The sequence below is a fragment of the Schistocerca serialis genome, chromosome 8 (genome assembly GCF_023864345.2).
Source record: "Schistocerca serialis cubense isolate TAMUIC-IGC-003099 chromosome 8, iqSchSeri2.2, whole genome shotgun sequence".
Lineage (NCBI taxonomy): Eukaryota > Metazoa > Arthropoda > Insecta > Orthoptera > Acrididae > Schistocerca > Schistocerca serialis.
The window spans coordinates 271,837,327-271,860,004 of NC_064645.1; the positions used below are offsets into that span (position 1 = coordinate 271,837,327).

At 41.6% G+C, this 22,678-nt stretch overlaps 1 protein-coding gene across 1 annotated transcript in view; it reads left to right on the top strand.

Annotated features, from left to right (window-relative positions):
* The first annotated feature begins 10,185 nt into the window (after positions 1-10,185).
* LOC126417180 (ankyrin-3-like) overlaps positions 10,186-22,678 on the top strand; it is a 112,918-nt gene continuing 100,425 nt past the window's right edge. The window contains exon 1 of the mRNA XM_050085082.1: positions 10,186-10,275. The gene's annotated coding sequence lies outside the window, so the exon portion shown is untranslated. The remainder of the gene's footprint in view (positions 10,276-22,678) is intronic.

Genomic DNA, 22,678 nt, shown 5'->3' on the forward strand with positions numbered 1-22,678 from the left:
AATAACGCGTATTCACAGAACATGCGGTCTGTAATTGAAAAAAGTTTCATGATGGTTTATCCGCTGGCAAAACATTCCGGAATAGTCCCCCATTCGGATTTCCGGGGCGGGACTGGCAAGGGAGAGGTGATCATGAGAGAAAGATTGAATAACAAACGAAAGGATAACGTTCTACGAGTTGGGGCGTGGAATGTCAGAAGCTTGATAGGGAAGCTAGAAAATCTGAAAAGGCAAATACAAAGGCTCACTCTAGATATATTAGGGGTCAATGAAGTGAAATGGAAAGAAGACCAAGATTTCTGCTTAGACCAATATAGGGTAGTTTCAACAGCAACAGAAAATGGTATATCGGGAGTAGGGTTCGTTATGAATAGGATGGTAGAGCAGAGATAGAGTTGTTCTTATCAGAATCGTAAGCAAACCAACAACGACAACGATAGTTCACGTATACATGCCGACATCGCAAGCTGAAGACGAAGAGGTACAGAAAGTACAGTATATGACGATACTAAAAGCGTAATACAGTACATAAAGGGAGATGAAAATCCAATTGTCACGGGGGACTGGAATGCAGTTGCATGGGAAGGCGTAGAAGAAAAGGTTAGAGTAGAATATGGGCTTACGGCAGGGAATGAGACAGGAGAAAGACTAATTGAGTCCTGTAATAAATTTCAGTTACTAATAGCGAATACTCTGTTCAAGAATCACAAGAGGAGGTGGTATACTTGGAAAAGGCCGGGTGATGCGGGAAGATTTCAGTTAGATTACATCAAGGTCAGACAGAGATTACGAAATCAGATACTGGATTGTAAGGTGTACCTAGGAGCATATATAGACTCAAATCAAAATGTAGTAGTGATGAAGAGTAGGTTGAAGTTTAAGAGATTAGTCAGGAAGAATCAGTACGAAAAGAAGTGGGATACAGAGGTACTAAGGAGTGACAAGATACGATTGTAGTTCTGTAAGGCTATAGATACAGCAGTAAGGAATAGCTCAATAGGCAGTACAGTTGAAGAGGAATAGACATCTCTAAAAAGGGCAATCACAGAAGTTGGGAACAAAAAGCATGGCAACAAAAAGAGTAACTGCGAAGAAATCATGGGTAACAGAAGAAATACTTTTGATCGACGTAAGAATAAAGTACAAAAATGTTCAGCGAAATTGAGCAATACAGAAATACAAGTCGCTGAGGAATGAAATAAATAGGAAGTGCAGGGAGCTAAGACGAAATGGCTGCATGAAAAATGTGAAGTCGAAATAGAAATGATTGTGGATAGGGTTGATACAGCATGTAGGAAAATCAAAACAACCTTCTGCAAAATTAAAAACGAGTGCAACAGGAATTACACTGTTAAATGCAGAGGAGAGAGCAGAAAGGTCGAAGGCGTTCACCGAAGGCTTCTATGAAGGAGAAGATTTGTCTGATGTGATAGAAGAAGAAAAAGGAATCGACTTAGAAGAGATAGGGAATAAAGTACTACAGTCAGAATTTAAGAAAGCTTTGGAGGACTTAAGATAAAATAAGGCAGAGGGGATAGATAACATTCTATAAGAATATCTGAAATCTCTGGGACAAGTGGTAACTAAATGACTTTTCACGTTGGTGTGAAGAATATATGAGTCTGGCGACATAGCATCAAACTTTCGGAAAAATATCATCCACACAATTCCGAAGACTCCAAGAACTGACAAGTGCGAGAATTATAGCACAGTCATATTAACAGCTCATGCATCCAAGTTGCTCACAAGGATAATATGCAGGAGAATGGAAAAGAATATTGCGGATGTGTTAGATGACGATCAGTTTGGCTTTAGATAAGCTAAAGGCACCAGAGAGGCAATTCTGGCGTTGCGGTTGATAATGGAAGCAAGACTAAAGAAAAATCAAGACACGTTCATAGGATTTGTCGACAAGGAAAAAGCGTTCGACAATGTAAAATCGTGCAAGATGTTCGAAATTCTGAGAAAAATAGGGGTAAGCTATAGGAAAAGACGGGTAATTTACAATATGTACAAGAGCCAAGAGAGAATAGTGAGAGTGGACGACTAAGAACGAAGCGCTCGGATTAAAAAGATGTATGACAGGGATGTAGTCTTTCGCTCCTATTGTTCAATCGGTACATCGAAGAAGCAGTGATAAATAAAAGAAAGATTCAAGATCAAAGTCAAAATTCAAGGTGAAAGATATCAAAGATAAGGCACGCTGATGACATTGCTATCGTGAGTGAAAGTGAAGAAGAATTACATGATCTGCAAAATGGAATGAACAGTCTAATGCGTACAGAATATGAATTGAGAGTAATCGAAGAAAGACTAAAGTAATTAGAAGTAGCAGAAATGAAAACAGCGAGAAAATTAACATCAGGATTGATGGTCACGAAGTAGATGAAGTTAAGGAATTCTGCACCTAGGCAACAAAATAACCAATGACTGACAGAGCGAGGAGGACATCAAAAGCAGACTAGCACTGGCAAAAAGGGCATTCTTGGCCAAGAGAAATTTACTAGTATCAAACATAGCCCTTAATTTGAGAAAGAAATTTCTGAGAATGTACGTTTGGAGCACAGCATATTATGGTAGTGAAAGTGGACTGTGGGGAAACCGTAACAGAAGAGAATCTGACCATTTTAGATGTTGTGCTACAGATCGAATGTTGAAAATTGGGTGGACTAATAAAGTAAGGAATGAGGAGGTTCTGTGCAGAATCGGAGAGGAAAGTACTGACAAGGAGAAGGGACAGGATGATATCCGGGAAATGGCTTCGATGGTAGTAGAGGGAGCTGAGGAGGATAAAAACTGTAGAGGAAGACAGAGATTGGAATATATCCAGAAAGTAACTGAGGGCGTAAGTTGCAAGTGCTACTCTGAGATGAAGAGGTTAGTACAGGAGAGGAATTCATGTCGAGCTGCAAGCAAGCAGTCAGGAGACTGATGACTCAAAAAAAAAAAAAAATAAATAAATAAATAAATAAATGAATAAACGGGAGGCAGTAGCGCTTTTTCTCGAGTCTCTCGGGACTTTGTGCTGGGCCAGAGATTCGCAAGGTGAGGAAGGGGCCAATGCCATACTGTGCTTCCATGCCGACCTGGCGACTTAACTTGTTTCTCAACACTACAAGTTCGTTCTCAACGCCAGGTACTTCTAAAGCTATGTCCTCCGCAGAGGAGAGCGTGCGGTTTGCAACGACGGTATGTCTGTACCAATCTCCTGCCTGAACGATTTTTTTTAAACGCAATGTTTGAAACTCCTTTTGCTGTCTTCTGTTGTCATGCCAAGCTTGGTCGACGAGTGAAGGAATAGAAGAAGTAGACGCGCTTAGCAATGTTAAAGTGGCAGCATAATTCTCTTGGTTACTCCGCAAGATCTTTCACTAACGTATGATGGATAAAGTTGTATGCTTCGCGCATCGATGATTTTATAGACACAGAAATTTCTACTAACTTTTCAGTGCTGACATTTACTGCGTTCTTTTTTGAACCGGAAGTGCAACAGACTCTGCTTCCTTGGCATTTTTCAAAGTTTGTAAATTAACGAATGGTGGGTCTTTACCGTCTTTAACCCACTACCTCGGGATATTCTTCTCCAGAGCGACATTTACAATCAGTTTAAACTTTGCTCATAATTCCTCTACGTCCATCAAATTGGAACTTTATGATACCCATACATTGTCTAACATGGCAACAGCTGCTCATGTGATCTTTCCGACAAAAGAACACTCCTAGCCTTTGTGATAGATTTATTGACTGTAGCAGCCATCGTCGCTATGATATCATGATCACTAATCCTTGTCTCTACACTGTTACTGTCGATAAGGTCAAGCCTGTTTGTATCTGAGAGATCTAAAATAATTGCATTCTACATCTACATCTACATCCATACTCCGCAAGCCACCTGACGGTGTGTGGCGGAGGGTACCTTGAGTATCTCTATCGGTTCTCCCTTCTATTCCAGTCTCGTACTGTTTGTGGAAAGAAGGATTGTCGGTATGCCTCTGTGTGGGCTCTAATCTCTCTGATTTTATCCTCATGGTCTCTTCGCGAGATATACGTAGGAGGGAGCAATATACTGCTTGACTTTTCGGTGAAGGTATGTTCTCGAAACTTTGACAAAAGCCCGTACCGAGCTACTGAGCGTCTCTCCTGCAGAGTCTTCCACTGGAGTTTGTCTATCATCTCCGTAACGCTTTCGCGATTACTAAATGATCCTGTAACGAAGCGCGCTGCTCTCCGTTGGATCTTCTCTATATCTTCTATCAACCCTATCTGGTACGGATCCCACACTGCTGAGCAGTATTCAAGCAGTGGGCGAATAAGCGTACTGTAACCTACTTCCTTTGTTTTCGGATTGCATTTCCTTAGGATTCTTCCAATGAATCTCAGTCTGGCATCTGCTTTACCGACGATCAACATTATATGATCATTCCATTTTAAATCACTCCTAATGCGTACTCCCAGATAATTTATGGTATTAACTGCTTCCAGTTGCTGACCTGCTATTTTGTAGCTAAATGATAAAGGATCTATCTTTCTGTGTATTCGCAGCACATTACACTTGTCTACATTGAGATTCAATTGCCATTCCCTGCACCATGCGTCAATTCGCTGCAGATCCTCCTGCATTTCAGTACAATTTTCCATTGTTACAACCTCTCGATACACCACAGCATCATCTGCAAAAAGCCTCAGTGAACTTCCGATGTCATCCACAAGGTCATTTATGTGTATTGTGAATAGCAACGGTCCTATGACACTCCCCTGCGGCACACCTGAAATCACTCTTACTTCGGAAGACTTCTCTCCATTGAGAATGACATGCTGCGTCCTGTTATCTAGGAACTCCTCAATCCAATGACACAATTTGTCTGATAGTCCATATGCTCTTACTTTGTTCATTTAACGACTGTGGGGAACTGTATCGAACGCCTTGCGGAAGTCAAGAAACACGGCATCTACCTGTGAACCCGTGTCTATGGCCCTCTGAGTCTCGTGGACGAATAGCGCGAGCTGGGTTTCACATGACCTTCTTTTTCGAAACCCATGCTGATTCCTACAGAGTAGATTTCTAGTCTCCAGAAAAGTCATTATACTCGAACACAATACGTGTTCCAAAATTCTACAACTGATCGACGTTAGAGATGTAGGTCTATAGTTCTGCACATCTGCTCGACGTCCCTTCTTGAAAACGGGGATGACCTGTGCCCTTTTCCAATCCTTTGGAACGCTACGCTCTTCTAGAGACCTACGGTACACCGCTGCAAGAAGGGGGGCAAGTTCCTTCGCGTACTCTGTGTAAAATTGAACTGGTATCCCATCAGGCCCAGAGGCCTTTCCTCTTTTTAGCGATTTTAATCATTTCTCTATCCCTCTGTCCTCTATTTCGATATCTACCATTTTGTCATCTGTGCGACAATCTAGAGAAGGAGCTACAGTGCAATCTTCCTCTGTGAAACAACTTTGGAAAAAGTTGTCCAACTACTTAGTCAGGACAGTTTTCCGAAAACCTATTCAGGCCTACCACACAACACTGTCTCTGGGGTACCTGCAGTGAACTCATAGAAGTTCCAGACTATAATATGTAGGTTAATGTCTCCACCGACTAATATCGTATTACCGAAGTATCTCCATGCCACTGAGCGTACACTTTCTTTAAATGGTTCTATAGCTGTTACGACGGAATCCGGTGGCCAGTAAAAACTTCATCTGCCTGTTACGCACTTCCAGAAAACCTCGTAGTCAGACTCAAATTCAACTTCGATAGACACAATGCTCTTGCCGACTGCAGTGAATACTGCCCTGCTATGGTGCCCATCCAGTCTTTTCGATAAATGTTACATGACTCATCAAATATTTCGGCCAGATTTCGTGACTGGAGACTGCAGCGCAAGCACGAGGCAATTCTGAGGGAGTCAGGTATGGCCCGGCCGTACGAAATATTCCCCTCTCCCAGCTGGACAAGACCGTGAACACCTCGGCTACACCCGGGGAACTATCTGCAACAATCTACTTCATCAGCAATATTGTGCGGTCTTAGGCCAGTATTGCCGTATATTGTAGCCACATTGCTGCGGTATTGACGGCAACATTATTTCGGCGACACACTGCCGTAGAATATGCTGCCACAGTATCTACGAGACATAACGATAAGTGGGCCAGTTCATTATTGAGCTACGATGTGGGACTGTAAGATGCGAAAGGATTTAAAAAAAAAGAATTGCCGACTGGTTTCCTCAGGAGATTTCATAGCGCAGATCACACGCGAATCGAAGAAACGTGGTTTTTATTTACTCAAAAACTGAACGGTTTACTGAAAAACTTCCGCCGCGGCAACACCCCGCCTCGCGTGATCCCAGGCTGAGTGTGTGCGTAGCATCTGCGGCGCTATTCAGAGCCGTGGTTCAGCCACTCCCCAGGTCGACATTTATTAACGTGCTGCCCTGTCAGGAGAAGCAGCGGGCCGTGTTGTAGCGGTGTTCGTGCCACAGTATTCTCATGGCAAGGTCGGCAGTTCTGCGAGTCACAGTAGGTGCGATTCCGAACACGGCGACAGCGGCTGCAGAAGACCGATGGCAACGCTGCCGCCTGCAGTCGGTGCGTTGCGGAACGCAGCGACAGACAAGCTATGCAGTTGCCGGGGCGGGAACAACTGCGCGAGGCGAGATGTCTGTTAACACCAGCGCTGTTATTGCGCTGTTGTTGGAATCAGATAGTGGTACAATAAGTACCTTCCGCCACACACCGTAAGGTGGCTCGCGGAGTATAGATGTAGATGTAGATGTAGAAGAGGAAGACGATGACATTTTTTGTTGCACTCCAGGAAAAGACGAAAGCTGGTAATGCCTTTATATAAAAGTAGAACTGCTGAAGGTAGTTACACAGCACTGATAAAAAGACATTTGTTAGGTGATGAAAATATCTTCAGGAGCTACTGCCGTTTAAATAAACGACAGTTTAATTTCGTGCTCGGTTTTATTCAATATGACATAATGCCACAGTGCCTAGGAAACGCAATAAGTGCAGAAGAAAAATTATATTTGGCGCTGAGGTAAGCCCACAAAATGTTATACATTATTAGATTGTGCTGCAGTTCCAAGACTGTGAGAGGGTTGTGGAGGTTGAAGGGCTGCTGTTATCACTTGGCTGATGTGTGTTGCACTGTGCACCCATTATTTCATGATCAGAAACGATCATACTAATTTTTCTTTTGGCTTCTGCCTTATAAACTGGAGGTAAACTCCTTACAACTGTGCTGATGTGACGGAAAAATAAATATAGTAAATATCATCATCTTTGTGTTCCATAAACGTTTTTAGTTAATTTTGCCTAATTTCGTCCCTTTCTTTCCACATTTTTAATATTGTATCATCATTACTACGACCTTACTGCGTTTTCTTTTCCATGCTGGCACATAACGTTCTTCGTTTGTTACCACAGATGTTTCACCACTACTTCCTATTGTATGTGTTTCTGCCGTATCTTCTTCCTGTGATGCCGAAAGGTCCAGTTGAGTTCGATCTCCACTGTCTTCTTGGCTTTCTTGTATTGTCTGTGTTGATGTCAATGTAATATTTGTTCCTCCAGATCTGTGTTGTGCAACACTATCAAGGAACGATAGCTGTTCGTGCCTTTTTGTTTTTGAATTTTTTGAGGCAGCAGAGCCCGTTTCTAATTTGCTTTCCTTCTTGAACCTCTGGTAAAAATTTCCACATCTTCTTAAAGTCATCATCTGTAAATGGAAATTATATTAGCTGTATGGTTTCGTTTGTTTCAGATTCTTGGCCACAGGCGAAAGTTACCCGTCTTTATCATTTGCCTATCGTATATCACCATCTTACATATCAAGAGTTGTTAAAAATGTTTTGAAGATATTAAGAATAAGGCTGCTGCTCATGTTGACGCCACCTTCTACTGGATCAGATTTCAGACGTATTGAAGAAGAATTTTGGCTTAAATGCAATATACCTAATTATATAGTAGGCGCTATAGATGGAAAACATGTTCACATAAGGGCACCAGAGAAAAGTGGATCTCTGTTTTTTAATTACAAAGATTTTTTTTTCAATTGTTCTGCTGGCTATTGTGGACGCAAATTGTAAATTCATTAGCGCTGATGTCGGCGCTTACGGAAAAGTGTCTGATAACGGTATATTTCAGAAATCGGCTATGGGCAAGAAAATAGCCGCAAAGGAGTTTAATATACCTCTACCAAAATGTTTGCCAGGCACAAATGTGATAGTACCACATTATCTGATAGGAGATGAAGCGTTTGCTCTCAGTGATTGTATGGTGAAACCTTATTCCAGAAGAGTTGCTGCATCACATCGAGACAAACAGATCTATAATTATAGATTATGCCGTGCTCTTCGAGTGTCAGAAAACGCCTTTGGGCTACTAAGCCAAGTATTTACGGTATTTTATAGTCCTATTGCTGTAGCGCCTGAAGTGGCTGACGACTTCGTTTTGTCGGCGTGTTGTTTACACAATTTGCTACGAGACGGTTATCTTGAAGAAAATGGTATTACATTTTATAGCTATAGTTTTAACGAAGCAACCAGCCAAAACAACATGCATAGCTTTTCTCGTTTTGGAGTATTTCTAAACAGCAATTGTTTTTAAATTAGAGACAAACTTAAAGATTTTTTTCTCCAGTGAATACGGTTCTGTGGCGTGGCAAGAGGCAGCAGTTAACAATGGGTTGTGAATAACAATGGATTGTAAATAACGATTTCTGTAAGACGAAACGTATATGCTGTTGCCTTTTTAACATCTTCATATAATAATTGTTAGTTCACATACAGATCTATTTGTCAGTAAATAATTGGTTGAATATACATACTTGTTTTATTTAACTCTTGTGCTATAGCTTTCCAGACGTTACCTTTCACTAAAACATTTCTGTATTCTTCATGCCCTGCGTCATAAATTACAGAATACAGGGTGATTCAAAAAGAATACCACAACTTTAGGAATTTAAAACTCTGCAACGACAAAAGGCAGAGCTAAGCACTATCTGTCGGCGAATTAAGGGAGCTATAAAGTTTCATTTAGTTGTACATTTGTTCGCTTGAGGCGCTGTTGACTAGGCGTCAACGTCAGTTGATGCTAAGATGGCGACCGCTCAACAGAAAGCTTTTGTGTTATTGAGTACGGCAGAAGTGAATCGACGACAGTTGTTCAGCGTGCATTTCGAACGAATTATGGTGTTAAACCTCCTGATAGGTGGTGTATTAAACGTTGGTATAAACAGTGTACAGAGAATGGGTGTTTGTGCAAAGGGAAAAGTTCTGGACGGCCGAGAACGAGTGATGAAAATGTAGCACGCATCCAGCAAGCATTTGTTCGCAGCCCAGGAAAATCGACTCGCAGAGCTAGCAGAGAGCTGCAAATTCCACAATCAACCACATTGGCACTTATCTGTCCGTAACTACCTGAACGTCAACTACCCGAGGCGATGGATCGGCCGCCAGGCAGCCCGTGACAGAGCACTTCATCACTGGCCTCCAAGAAGCCCTGATCTTACCCCCTGCGATTTTTTCTTATGGGGGTATGTTAAGGATATGGTGTTTCGGCCACCTCTCCCAGCCTTCATTGATGATTTGAGACGAGAAATAACAGCAGCTATCCAAACTGTTACATCTGATATGCTACAGAGAGTGTGGAACGAGTTGGAGTATCGGGTTGATATTGCTCGAGTGTCTGGAGGGGGCCATATTGAACATCTCTGAACTTGTTTTTGAGTGAAAAAAAACCTTTTTAAATACTCTTTGTAATGATGTATAACAGAAGGTTATATTATGTTTCTTTCATTAAATACACATTTTTAAAGTTGTGGTATTCTTTTTGAATCACCCTGTATTTTGCCACAGCTAGAGCGACGTGCTCGATGAAACTTTTTGTAAATCTGTGGTAAGGTCTTATGGGACCAAATTGCAGAGGTCACCGGATCCTAAGCTTACGCACTACTTAATCTAACTCAAACTAACTTACGCTATGGACAACACACACGCACCCATGCCCGAGAGAGGACTCGAACCTCCGACGTGGGGAGCTGGACCGTGACAAGGCGCCTCAAACCGCGCGGCTACACGGCGGGCCGTGCTCGATGACCTTGTGGTGGGAGGGGAGAAGGGGGGGGGGGGAGCAAGGAGGTGTGGAAGGGTTCTGCAAGGATGTCAGTGAAGCGACTGCTCCCGCCGCGAAAGCAAGTTGCGTCAGCTCCATATACAGCTGCTACAGACGACACGTGGGCATCCGCAGGGTTTGGGTCGTACGGCAAACGTACGGTACAGACTTTATTACTAATTCTGCATGTACGTCTTTAAATGTATCTTGTCCTTCAACACAAAAACTCAAAACGAAGTAACACAAAATTTGCTGATTATATATTCCACTAGTGTTCACAAGTACCACAGAGTGGAAGGATAACGAACTTCACTAAATATCAACGCCTGGAATATATTGTCGCAGTTGATCCAGTGTGTCAACACAACAGTAAACTGTACCTAGGCACAAGCTATTTTAAAGTATTGTTTATTTGAAAATTTATTTTGGAACGAATTTGCACATCTAATAGAATACGCAGTTCGTAAACTTGCATTAAATAAACAATTAAAAAATGTTGAATCAACCAGAAATGCAGATTTTCTCGTACAAGGTTCGTAGGTCTTGTCGCTTAGGCTGCATTCACAGTGGCACCGACAGCTGTCGTCAGACACCGTCGCCAGAGGTCGCCCGATAACATCGGCCGACAGCATTGTCATAGTGCGTCCGATCTCTCTAATCTGCGTGGTATCAGATAACTGAAAACTAATGTGTGATACTACCTCAACCTCTTACTCTGATTCCAAATCTGTTTTCAGTGTTTTCCTATCACGTACAGTTTCGCCCCTGTTTGACTTTAAAGATATATTGCAGTGTCAATAGGTTATGCGCATTGTTGGACGGAAATTTCTCAGTACTGCCCTGTATACCTTTAGGATGTTACACCTGTTGATGCTAGTTGTTGTGTGACCCTGAAAGTGTTGCTTGGCTCTCAGGCTTGGATTACCAGTGCTATATTGTGATTATTCTGTTTGTTTAAGACAGTATTAATAAAACACTTCGCCTAGTGTTCATAGTTACTACTATGTCAACACGCAAGTGTGAAGAATCTAAATTTTTTCTGTAACATTTTGAGAATCACACTTTGTGTGAAAGGCTTATCATGCTTATTTTAAAATGAAATTTTGCACCTGTAACTAAAAGTACCCTGCACGAACCACTTGTAGAACAAAGAAAAGTCTTGCTTCCACCTCTGAAAATAAAACTGGGCTTGATGAAGTAATTTGTAAAGGCTCTACCACAGGATGGATCCTGCATCAAGAACCTTTCCAAGGAATTTCCCTTCACCACATGACACAAGTTGAAAGCTGGAATTTTTTTGTCTCAAATTAAGATATTGACGAAGAATGAAGATTCTGAGAAGACAATGAAGAAAAGAGAAAAAGATACATGACTGTCTTCGGATTAGTAACAGAACTTTGTACGGTATAACAAAGATCCGAATTACAAGGCCATTATTGAAAAAAGTTGTAAAATTTCAAGAAGATGGGTTTTTAAATGAGTGTGAAAGTCTGCTTTCTATACTCACATATCGACTACTTTCCGGAAATTTTGGACGTTCTATTGAAGAGCAGACTGAACATTTTCACAGAAACATTAAGAGGAGCTAGCAGCGGCACATAACAACAGCTGTGTTGGCCGACTACTTTCGGTTGTTGGGGAGGGACAGTCATCATATGTAAGGATCTGCAAGGAAGTCAAACAAGAGAAAGTTTAAAAATTTGTGGAACACTGTTGAAAAAAATGGCTCTGAGCACTATGGCCCCTAGAACTTAGAACTAGTTAAACCTAACTAACCTAAGGACATCACAAACATCCATGCCCGAGGCAGGATTCGAACACTGTTGACTTCTTGTGTTTATACAAGGTAGTCGAGAAACAAATTAGGGGAGTTGAAATGGTTCAAATGGCTCTAAGCACTATGGGACTTCACATCTGAGGTTATCAGTCCCCTAGACTTAGTACTATTTAAACGTAACTAACCTAAGGACATCACACACATCCAGATTCGAACCTGCGACCGCAGCAGCAGCTCGGTTCCGGACTAAAGCGCCTAGAACCGCTCGGTCGCAACGGCCTGCATTAGGGGAGTTCTGAGGAGTATTTTTTAAATCTATTTAATTTTTTTAAACGTGTTTTGATGAAAAGGTCACATTGTGTGAAATGGTGTTAGAATATATTTGTGGACACAGAAGTCAAAATATTACTTCTTATTTTGTGTAAAAACCTGAAGTGATAGTACAAAAACGGTAGTTATTTCTAGAATCAACGTAAAAAATTGATTCAAGAACACCTCCTGTCAACAGATCGTCTGACAAAAAGTTCTCAAATGCAGACTAGTTGTCTCCTCCGTCAGTTTTTAGGAGGGTCAAGAGGTTAGGTTAGGTTAGAACGTATTCTATTAATGAAGTAGCTTTGATTTTAACCTCTTAGTGTGGGTGGATACGACTCCTCTGTGTGTGGATGCGAGTGCTGCATATGGGGCTTTTGCTATTAAAGAGACGCTGAATGCATGTGAATGAGCTTTCCTGACTCGCAAAGAACGTGGCGAGTACTATACACTCTGTCCTCAGTTATCGGAATGACCAGACAGGTTTTACGAATATATGGCATGACAGAAGAAACATTCCGTTACATATTTGAGATAATTTGTGATGACCTTGAAAAGTGGGTTATAGACAACCCGTTTAGCTGTATTTATTTAAATTTGTGCTGACGGACATTTGCAAACCACTTCACATTAACAGTATCACTACCCTCCTGGCATAAAACACCAGTAGGCAGTAGTAATAATTTGTAGATCGAGTACAGTAGCTATAAGCATATGAAATACGCCACCCTCTTCATGTGAACAAATTAATTTTTGAGGTCGTAATATATGCCTAAAATTTCCGGTAAAGTGTTTGTCTATTTGAGTTTCGAATAAAGCTGCGATTTCAGACTGTAGATTCCGGACGATATCCCGATTATGATATTTTCATCTTCATGATGCCATAAACTCATTCTTTCTTGGACTAAACTAAACGAGTTTCTCACGCTCTGCATTTCGTGTGCGTGAACGTCGGACGATTTGACCGAAGAAAACAAACTGATTTGAATTTCACGATTATCGTCCGAAGTCAGTACACACGGGAGATAGGACCGGCTATAGTATGACCGCGCACGTAGTGGCGTATTGATTTGAAAAGATCGGCCGTCTCCGGCCGATGTCGGTCGTCGGCGGAATGCACCGCTACCGGCGCCACTGCGACGGCGACTTTAGGCCGACTGGTGGTGGTGGTAAAAAATAACGTAACTGATAGAAATAACCGGTTACTGAGAAATAACGGTTACTGCGATAACCGTTCCTCTGATACAGGCAGTTATTTCAATAACTGTCTAATGTGTCTCGCGCCATCTGTTGTTCGAAGATCGTACTACGCTTTCCCGTCAACTCATTGGAGATCTGGCTAGGCAGAAGTGTCCGATTCCTGCAGATTTTTGTTGGTGTAGCAGAATGCTGTATTTTTTTTTCTTTTTGTTCTTCATTTTGTGTTTTGGGATCATGGTGTGTTTTTTTTACTAGCTTGTCCTCACCGTAAAACACCCAACTTCCCGCAGTTGTCCCGTTGGTTTGATTGTATTTTTGGTGGAGATGTTACTGTATTATTTATATGTATCTTCGTGTTTGTTGCCATGTGTATGTAGTGACGTCATAGGCACACTTAAAATAGCCATTTCCGGCATTTTGATGATGGGTGGAATCAGACACTTCTGTATCATAAAGTCTTTCAAACACACTGTAAACCGTGCTTTATCTGAAACCAAGTTTTTAATGGTTGCTGACTTGCTGGCAGTTTATTGAAAATGCATGTTCCTGAATATAGGACCCCTTTTGAACCAAGGTAAGTGATTTTAGGTCTTTATGTAGATTGCTGTTCCTATTTCTAGTACTGATATTATGTATTGAGCTATTGGTTGGAAATACTTGTAACAAATTTCATTAAGGAATAAATATACTAGGAAGCAGTGGTTAGAATACAAAGTTCCTTGAATAGGTTCCTACATGATGTTCTTGAATTTATACCACAAACTATTTTTATTACACGTTTTTACATGCGAAAAACTTTTGCTACGTTTGATGAGTTACCACAGAATATGCTCCCTTATGAAATAACAGAGTGAGAAAACGTGGTAGGCCCTATGCCCTTCCCAACTGAATTTATTATCGAGTTGTAGTCCCAGAAATGTAATACTGTCAACCCTTTCGATCTGCATGTCTTCATATGTTATAAACATGTTGTAGCTGGAGAAATCGAGCAGTTTCCAAATCTCACATAAAACTTGGATTAGCGTACTCACACTTTCCCCAATAGAACTATCTTTTACAGCACAGGAGTAAACGAATCTGTCACATTACGTATAGTTTTTGTTGTATTACAAGGCTGTACACTTTATTCTATTATGTGAGCAGCACAAGAAATGAAGCTTCGAATTTAACCTACAGTACTCAGTTTACATATTACTTCATACTTAAAAACGCACGTTGTTAACATTTTACTTAAACAGTGCTGTGGCGAAGTTCCGCGTACTTTCTGTCACAGCTGCGAAGATAATATTTCTAATAGTGACCGATAACCTACAAACATATAATATGAAACACTAATAATCGTTCTAACATCAACTAAAATGTACCCGGAGTTAATAAGCTAAGGTTATGACAAGATTCATACAACATTCCTGCCATTTCTGATAACTAAACTGGTGGATTCCAAGTATGTCGTTATTTAACTGTAGCCCCTCGGAGTATTCGGTTATCAAAGAATAACTGGAACTGTGATAACGGTTACTCCAGAATAACCGTTTGGCCCACCTCTACCGACTGGCGCAGTTCGGTAGCTCGGCCTTTGCGGGTCACGTGACGGTCAACGGATGACGTACGCACGGCGGCCTGTCATTTACGAGGGCCTCGGAGTGGGAGGCTGTGTCGTCACCCGCTGTGCCTCGTGACGTCACTGATTTCGCAACGACTGCTGTGCTGCTGCTGCTGCGTTTCCTTCCCGATAGGCCGAGCGCCTATGCCCGCTCGGTTGCCACGACTTACGCCCCCTTTGCTCTGTTGCTGACAGAATTTAAGATAACTGCACTCGATGCAGCCGGCCGCTGTGGCCGAGCGGTTCTAGGCGCTTCAGTCCGGAACCACGCGGCTGCTACGGTCGCAGGTTCGAATCCTGCCTCGGGCATGGATGTGTGTGATGTCCTTAGGTTAGTTAGGTAAAGTAGTTATAAGTCTAGGGGACTGATGTTAAGTCCCATAATGCTTAGAGCCATTTGAACCATTTTGAAGCACTCGTTGCTGTGCTGTCGCGTTAATTTTGGTTATCTCGAGCAACTTTGGAACTTCGTTTCGAAGTGGTGCTTTGCCTCCGCGGAGTCCTTTCTTCCTGAGTGGCGTCACCGACTACCACTGGCCAATCTCTGACGCCATTTCTAGCCGTAGCATTGTCAAGAGCCGCTCGGGAAAAGGCATTCGGTCGTGGTTGGTTCGTATCCGCTCGTGTCAGTCTTTCGGTCAACCACCAAACGAAGGTTTGCGTCCTTGACTGCCTCGGCAGCTGACCGGTCAGCGCGGCAAATTCCCGATAGAAAGGCCAAGGGTTCGATCCCAGGCCAGCTCGGAGATTTTCTCCGCGCAGAGTTTGGGAGTTGTGTTGTCTACTCGTTTTTATTGCCATAATTGAGATTTCCCTGTTGAAATGGCTGTCTGCGCACGTACCGAAAGTCAATAATAATAAAATTAAAGTTCGTGTCCTCTCCACTTCACGCTAGCAGTACAGTCAAGTCTTCTTTTGTTGTGTCCACACCTCGTGGTCTAGTGGCTACAATTGCTACCTCTGGATCCCGGGCTCCTGGGTTCGATTCCCGCAGGGGTTGGGCATTTTCTCTGCCTGGGGACTGGGTGTTTGTGTTGTCATCATCCTCATCCTTCCTGACTGTGGCTAGATTGGACTGTGGAAAAAAAATGGACTGTGAAACAATTGGGACTTTGTACGGGCGCTGATGACCACGCAGTTGAGCGTCCGCAAACCAAGCATCATCACCGTCTTCTTGTATTGTTGACATCAGTTGTGGGAGCGATGGAGTAGTTCGAACAGAATATAATGCTGATCGCAGAGTAATTTAGATATAGCTTTTCGGATCCACCAGATGTTAAGCACAAATGCCGAAGAAAAAGGCTATCATTGGTAGAAAACTGCGAAGCGCTCGTAGGTCCTACCGGAGACGTGAGAAAGACAACAAATTCAGTAGCTACTTGCATCAGGCCGGAAAGGAGCAAATAAGCATAAACTTTGCAGTTCTTTTTAGTCAAAGCAGAATAATGTCTTTGCAAGTAAGCAAGTGCGAATCCGTATCTTTTATGCTGATTAATATTAAAAATGTACGATAAACATGATCATTGTCGCTGCTAACATTCGTGGCAGCTGTCATTACATACCTCATGAATCACTGTTCTGTCCGAGAATTTTGATGACTAATAAATATGGTTTTTATGTGATCTCGCATTCTGGCCTCTTAGAAAGTGTATAGCAGGTGTTATCAAGCGGCTTATGGGACACGTCATATATACACCAGGTGTAGAAGTATGAAACCGGAATTACCCTATAGATGGTGCTAACTGTCAGTGTAGGGCCCGAGAGACCGCTTCTGCAGCGCTATCTGGTTCCTATAACGGCTGACGACGAAAGTCAAGACAGAGTAACCCAAGTTCCAAACATCGGTATCTGTTGAAAACCGGTAAAGATGTCGAGTTTTGTGCCTATTAACTACGATTTGTGGACGGCACTGGTTTTCTGTTACCATTTGCAGAAAACTGCTGCAGAATCGCATCGAATGCTTGTCGAAGCTTTCGGCGAACATACTCTACACAGTATTTCGAGTGGTTGTAATGTTGATGCATTATGTTGTTCTGAAATCGGTGCTGATATTCAAGATAATAAAAGAGGGTTAAAAGCTGTGAGCTATCTGGGGAAGTTATCCTTGCATTACTGAGCAACTGTTTCACCAAGTATCCAGTCTAGTTTACCAAATTGCCAACCAGACTAACATTAATTATAATCTTTTAATAGTCATCTTACGACAACTGGTAATATATATATAAAAATAGAATTTAAATAAAAAGAAATAAATCGGTTTATGTTTAGACATTTATTTTAACATTGATCATTGTACCGTTAAAATTTCAGCATATTAAACTTGATTCGTAACTAAACTGGTGCCTTATTTAGGATTGTGAAAATGTGAGTTTGTAATCTTATGGAATACATCAAATATGGAGCCAAGATTGGGAGACTGCATACAGCACTGCATTCATAAAATAACACACGAAGAACGTTGAAACATATGCAAGAGGAAATTAACCACAACCAACTGATTCAATTTTCACCCGAAGAAGTTACGGTCGTAGGGCAATCCTGTCCATCATGAAATTACCACACACTGGTATACTAAATTAATACTAATTGTCTGTGAAATCTTCTCGATAAGAATAGCTGAGGGCTACTTTGATGATTACACCACATGCTTCACGTGGTCAACTTGGTTTACACAAAGAGTGTAACTCCACAATAATTTTGAGAATTAAAATAAATTACATCGAAAAGAAAAACTTCAAACTGGTTACTGTCATCATACTATTAACCTGATGGGTCAAACAATTATATAAGCACGTGGTACTGGCCTCACAAAGTACACTCCACGTGGGTTGAACATAAAGAAAAGTTGCTATATTGAAAAATATTGTCAAGACGAGACGTTATAATCTCACGTACATTCGCATTTAAGATTGATGATCTTAGTTAGAGTTACGGATCATCAACACGTGGTTCCACTTTAGTCACAAAGTAGTGACAAAGCAACTACTGGGAGATATTCTGAACTTCACACTCGAATTACACTGCGTTGCAATTTAAGATAACATAAGATATTTTAGATCTAAACCTGAAACAAAGATGATTAAATTTTCAGTTAGGCTGAACTTAAGAAATGCATTGTCCTACGGACTTAGCAGAGACGCGCTTAGCCAGAGATCTTACCACTTCAGACGCTCGCCGCAGACCAACTGGCGTGGGCCCCTACCGAGGGTGCTTCACAGATTCAAACGGAAGCGACCAGAGAGGCAGCTTCCTATACCAACATGACAAGGGACGGACAGGACCATACTAAGAATAGAAACCTCTTTGTTTTTGGAAAGCGTAGCTACCTGTTCCGACGTTGGTGCTACTGTTATCTAGCAGACAGACTTGTCTGCTACCATCAAGCATGCAACTAGAAATACATTTGCTCATTCATCCTTTCACACAGAAGGGAAGGGGGATGACAGTATCTTATCATGTACACTATATAAAAAAAGCGCATGTAGGTTCCGTATGAGACCGTGTGACATGAACTACATATAAACTGTGTTTTAAAGTGTAGTAGTGTGACAGATCATTCTTGTTTATGTGTAAAAGTAACACGTTCCACTGCTCAGTCTCCTCCCAGATGGAGTCAGAAACACCACAGTAAATTCAGAAGTGGAATGTATGCTGTAAATGACAACAGATTTAAGAAATTAACATGGAAAGAATCCAACAGAGATCTTTCATGGTTCAAACAATTTAAGAATGGTGATTTTGACGTGAGAAACGACGAGCGCGGGAAACCACCGAAAAAGTTCGAAGATAACGAATTGTAGGCCTTATTGAATGAATCTGGTACTGAGACTCAACAGGAACTCGCGGAACAATTGGATGAGGCGCAGAAAGCCGTTTCTCTTCGGCGGAAAGCTATAGGAAAAGGTGCAGAAAGTGGGAAAATGGGTTCCGCATGAACTGAATGAAAGACAGCAAGCAAATCGAAAGACCACTTGTCAAATGCTGCTCGGCAGATACAAGAGAAAGCTGTTTCTTCATCGAATAGTGACAAGTGATAAAAAATGGATGTATTTTGACAATCCTAAGCGCCGTTAATCATGGGTGAATCCAGGCAAAGCATCTACATTCAGTGGAAGACCATATCCCTTTGGAAAGAACACAATGCTCTGTGTTTGTTGGTATCAGAACGGTGTCATGTACTATGAGCTGTTAAAACCAACTGAAACATTTAACACTGATCGCTACTAACAGCAAATGATCGATTTGAATCGAGCATTACGTAAAAACGACCGGAATATGGAAAAACGCAACACAAAGTCATATTGCTCCATGATAACGCCCCATACGCACAGCAAAACGGGTCAGGGAAACGATCGAGATGTTCAGTTGGGAAATATTAGGGCATGCGGCTTGTTGTCCACGCTTGGCTCCATCCGATTAACGTCTATTTGCATCACTGGGACACGATATCGCTGAACAACGCTTCAATTAGTATGAAAATGTACGAAAATGCCTCGCTGACTGTTTTGCTTCAAAAGACGAAATTTTTTGGCGTGGAATTCATAGCCTGCCGGAGAGGTGGGAGAAATGTACAAATAGGAATGGAGATTATTTTGAATAAAATATTGTTTATCAGTTTCAAACACAGACGTGTAATTATTGCAAACAAATTCCGGTTTCATACTTCTACACCTAGTATTTTAGGTTTCATTAATCATATTTTGCTGAGATTCTTTTCCTTACACTTACTTTAATAAAAAGCAGGAAATGCTTTGCACACGGCACTGCAGACACCGGAAAGCAAATAACAGCTACTGAAATGACAAACAGTCTCTAACGTACACGTAACCCGTCCTAATAACCAGAGTGTGAATGCTAGCCTTTCTTCATTTTATGGTGTTCGTCGGTAATTAGTGTTCTGTTTTCTAATTTCCTCCTCAATTGCAATTCGAAGTTCGCGAAAAGTGTCAACCTATATACGTGCAAAGTTTTGAACTGATGCTAGCTAAAGCAGGAGTTGCAGTTCAGTGTCGATTGCAGCACCACCTCCAGGCGTTCCATGTTTACGTAACAAATGAGACACCTAAATTTTTCCTTTGCTACCCACTGTGCTTACTTCGTCAAAAACGTGCACTCGTCACGCAAAATAATCCTCTCTTGAATTTCAAACGTTTTGCGTCGTGCCTCTAACGATACAGCGTGAGGCAGCTACGACACGCTACCCCAAATGAAGGGCTTATTTCAATAGTGGTGCAAGTCCATTTTTGTTCATTTTAACATACAGAGTCCTTAAGTTAAATGAGCGCTGAAAAATCTGCAGTTGAGATACCAGAAATATTCAAGCATATGGCTTCTTGTTAGAGATGAACCTTTCTTTCTGTTTGTTTGGACCCTTAATGTCAGATGCACTATAATCAGAAAAGTGGAGGTAATGGACTTGTTGTTGTTGTTGTGGTCTTCAGTCCTGAGACTGGTTTGATGCAGCTCTCCATGCTACTCTATCCTGTGCAAGCTTCTTCATCTCCCAGTACCTACTGCAACCTACATCCTTCTGAATCTGCTTAGTGTATTGATCTCTAGGTCTCCCTCTACGATTTTTACCCTCCACGCTGCCCTCCAATGCTAAATTTGTGATCCCTTGATGCCTCAAAACATGTCCTACCAACCGATCCCTTCTTCTAGTCAAGTTGTGCCACAAACTTCTCTTCTCCCCAATCCTATTCAATACCTCCTCATTAGTTACGTGATCTACCCACCTTATCTTCAGCATTCTTCTGTAGCACCACATTTCGAAAGCTTCTATTCTCTTCTTGTCCAAACTGGTTATCGTCCATGTTTCACTTCCATACATGGCTACACTCCATACAAATACTTTCAGAAACGACTTCCTGACACTTAAATCTATATTCGATGTTAACAAATTTCTCTTCTTCAGAAACGATTTCCTTGCCATTGCCAGTCTACATTTTATATCCTCTCTACTTCGACCATCATCAGTTATTTCACTCCCTAAATAGCAAAACTCCTTTACTACTTTAAGTGTCTCATTTCCTAATCTAATCCACTCAGCATCACCCGATTTAATTTGACTACATTCCATTATACTCGTTTTGCTTTTGTTGATGTTCATCTTATATCCTCCTTTCAAGACACTGTCCATTCCGTTCAACTGCTCTTCCAAGTCCTTTGCTGTCTCTGACAGAATTACAATGTCATCGGCGAACCTCAAAGTTTTTACTTCTTCTCCATGAATTTTAATACCTACTCCGAATTTTTCTTTTATTTCCTTTACTGCTTGCTCAATATACAGATTGAACAACATCGGGGAGAGGCTACAACCCTGTCTCACTCCTTTCCCAACCACTGCTTCCCTTTCATACCCCTCGACTCGTATAACTGCCATCTGGTTTCTGTACAAATTGTAAATAGCCTTTCGCTCCCTGTATTTTACCCCTGCCACCTTCAGAATTTGAAAGAGAGTATTCCAGTTAACGTTGTCAAAAGCTTTCTCTAAGTCTACAAATGCTAGAAACGTAGGTTTGCCTTTTATTAATCTTTCTTCTAAGATAAGTCGTAAGGTTAGTATTGCCTCACGTGTTCCAACATTTCTACGGAATCCAAACTGATCTTCCCCGAGGTCCGTTCTACCAGTTTTTCCATTCGTCTGTAAAGAATTCGCTTTAGTATTTTGCAGCTGTGACTTATTAAACTGATTGTTCGGTAATTTTCACATCTGTCAACACCTGCTTTCTTTGGGATTGGAATTATTATATTCTTCTTGAAGTCTGTGGATATTTCGCCTGTCTCATACATCTTGCTCACCAGATGGTAGAGTTTTGTCATGACTGGCTCTCCCAAGGCCATCAGTAGTTCTAATGGAATGTTGTCTACTCCCGGGGCCTTGTTTCGACTCAGGTCTTTCAGTGCTCTGTCAAACTCTTCACGCAGTATAGTATCTCCCATTTCATCTTCATCTACATCCCCTTCCATTTCCATAATATTGTCCTCAAGTACATCGCCCTTGTATAAACCCTCTATATACTCCTTCCACCTTTCTGCCTTCCCTTCTTTGCTTAGAACTGGGTTGCCATCTAAGCTCTTGGTATTCATACAAGTGGTTCTCTTCTCTCCAAAGGTCTCTTTAATTTTCCTGTAGGCAGTATCTATCTTACCCCTAGTGAGACAAGCCTCTACATCCTTACATTTGTCCTCTAGACATCCCTGCTTAGCCATTTTGCACTTCCTGTCGATCTCATTTTTGAGACGTTTGTATTCCTTTTTGCCTGCTTCATTTACTGCATTTTTATATTTTCTCCTTTCATCAATTAAATTCAGTATTTCTTCTGTTACCCAAGGATTTCTATTAGCCCTCGTCTTTTTACCTACTTGATCCTCTGCTGCCTTCACTACTTCATCCCTGAAAGCTACCCATTCTTCTTCTACTGTATTTCTTTCCCCCATTCCTGTCAATTGTTCCCTTATGCTCTCCCTGAAACTCTGTACAACCTCTGGTTCTTTCAGTTTATCCAGGTCCCATCTCCTTAAATTCCCGCCTTTTTGCGGTTTCTTCAGTTTCAATCTGCAGTTCATAACCAATAGATTGTGGTCAGAATCCACATCTGCCCCTGGAAATGTCTTACAATTTAAAACCTGTTTCCTAAATCTCTGTCTTACCATTATATAATCTA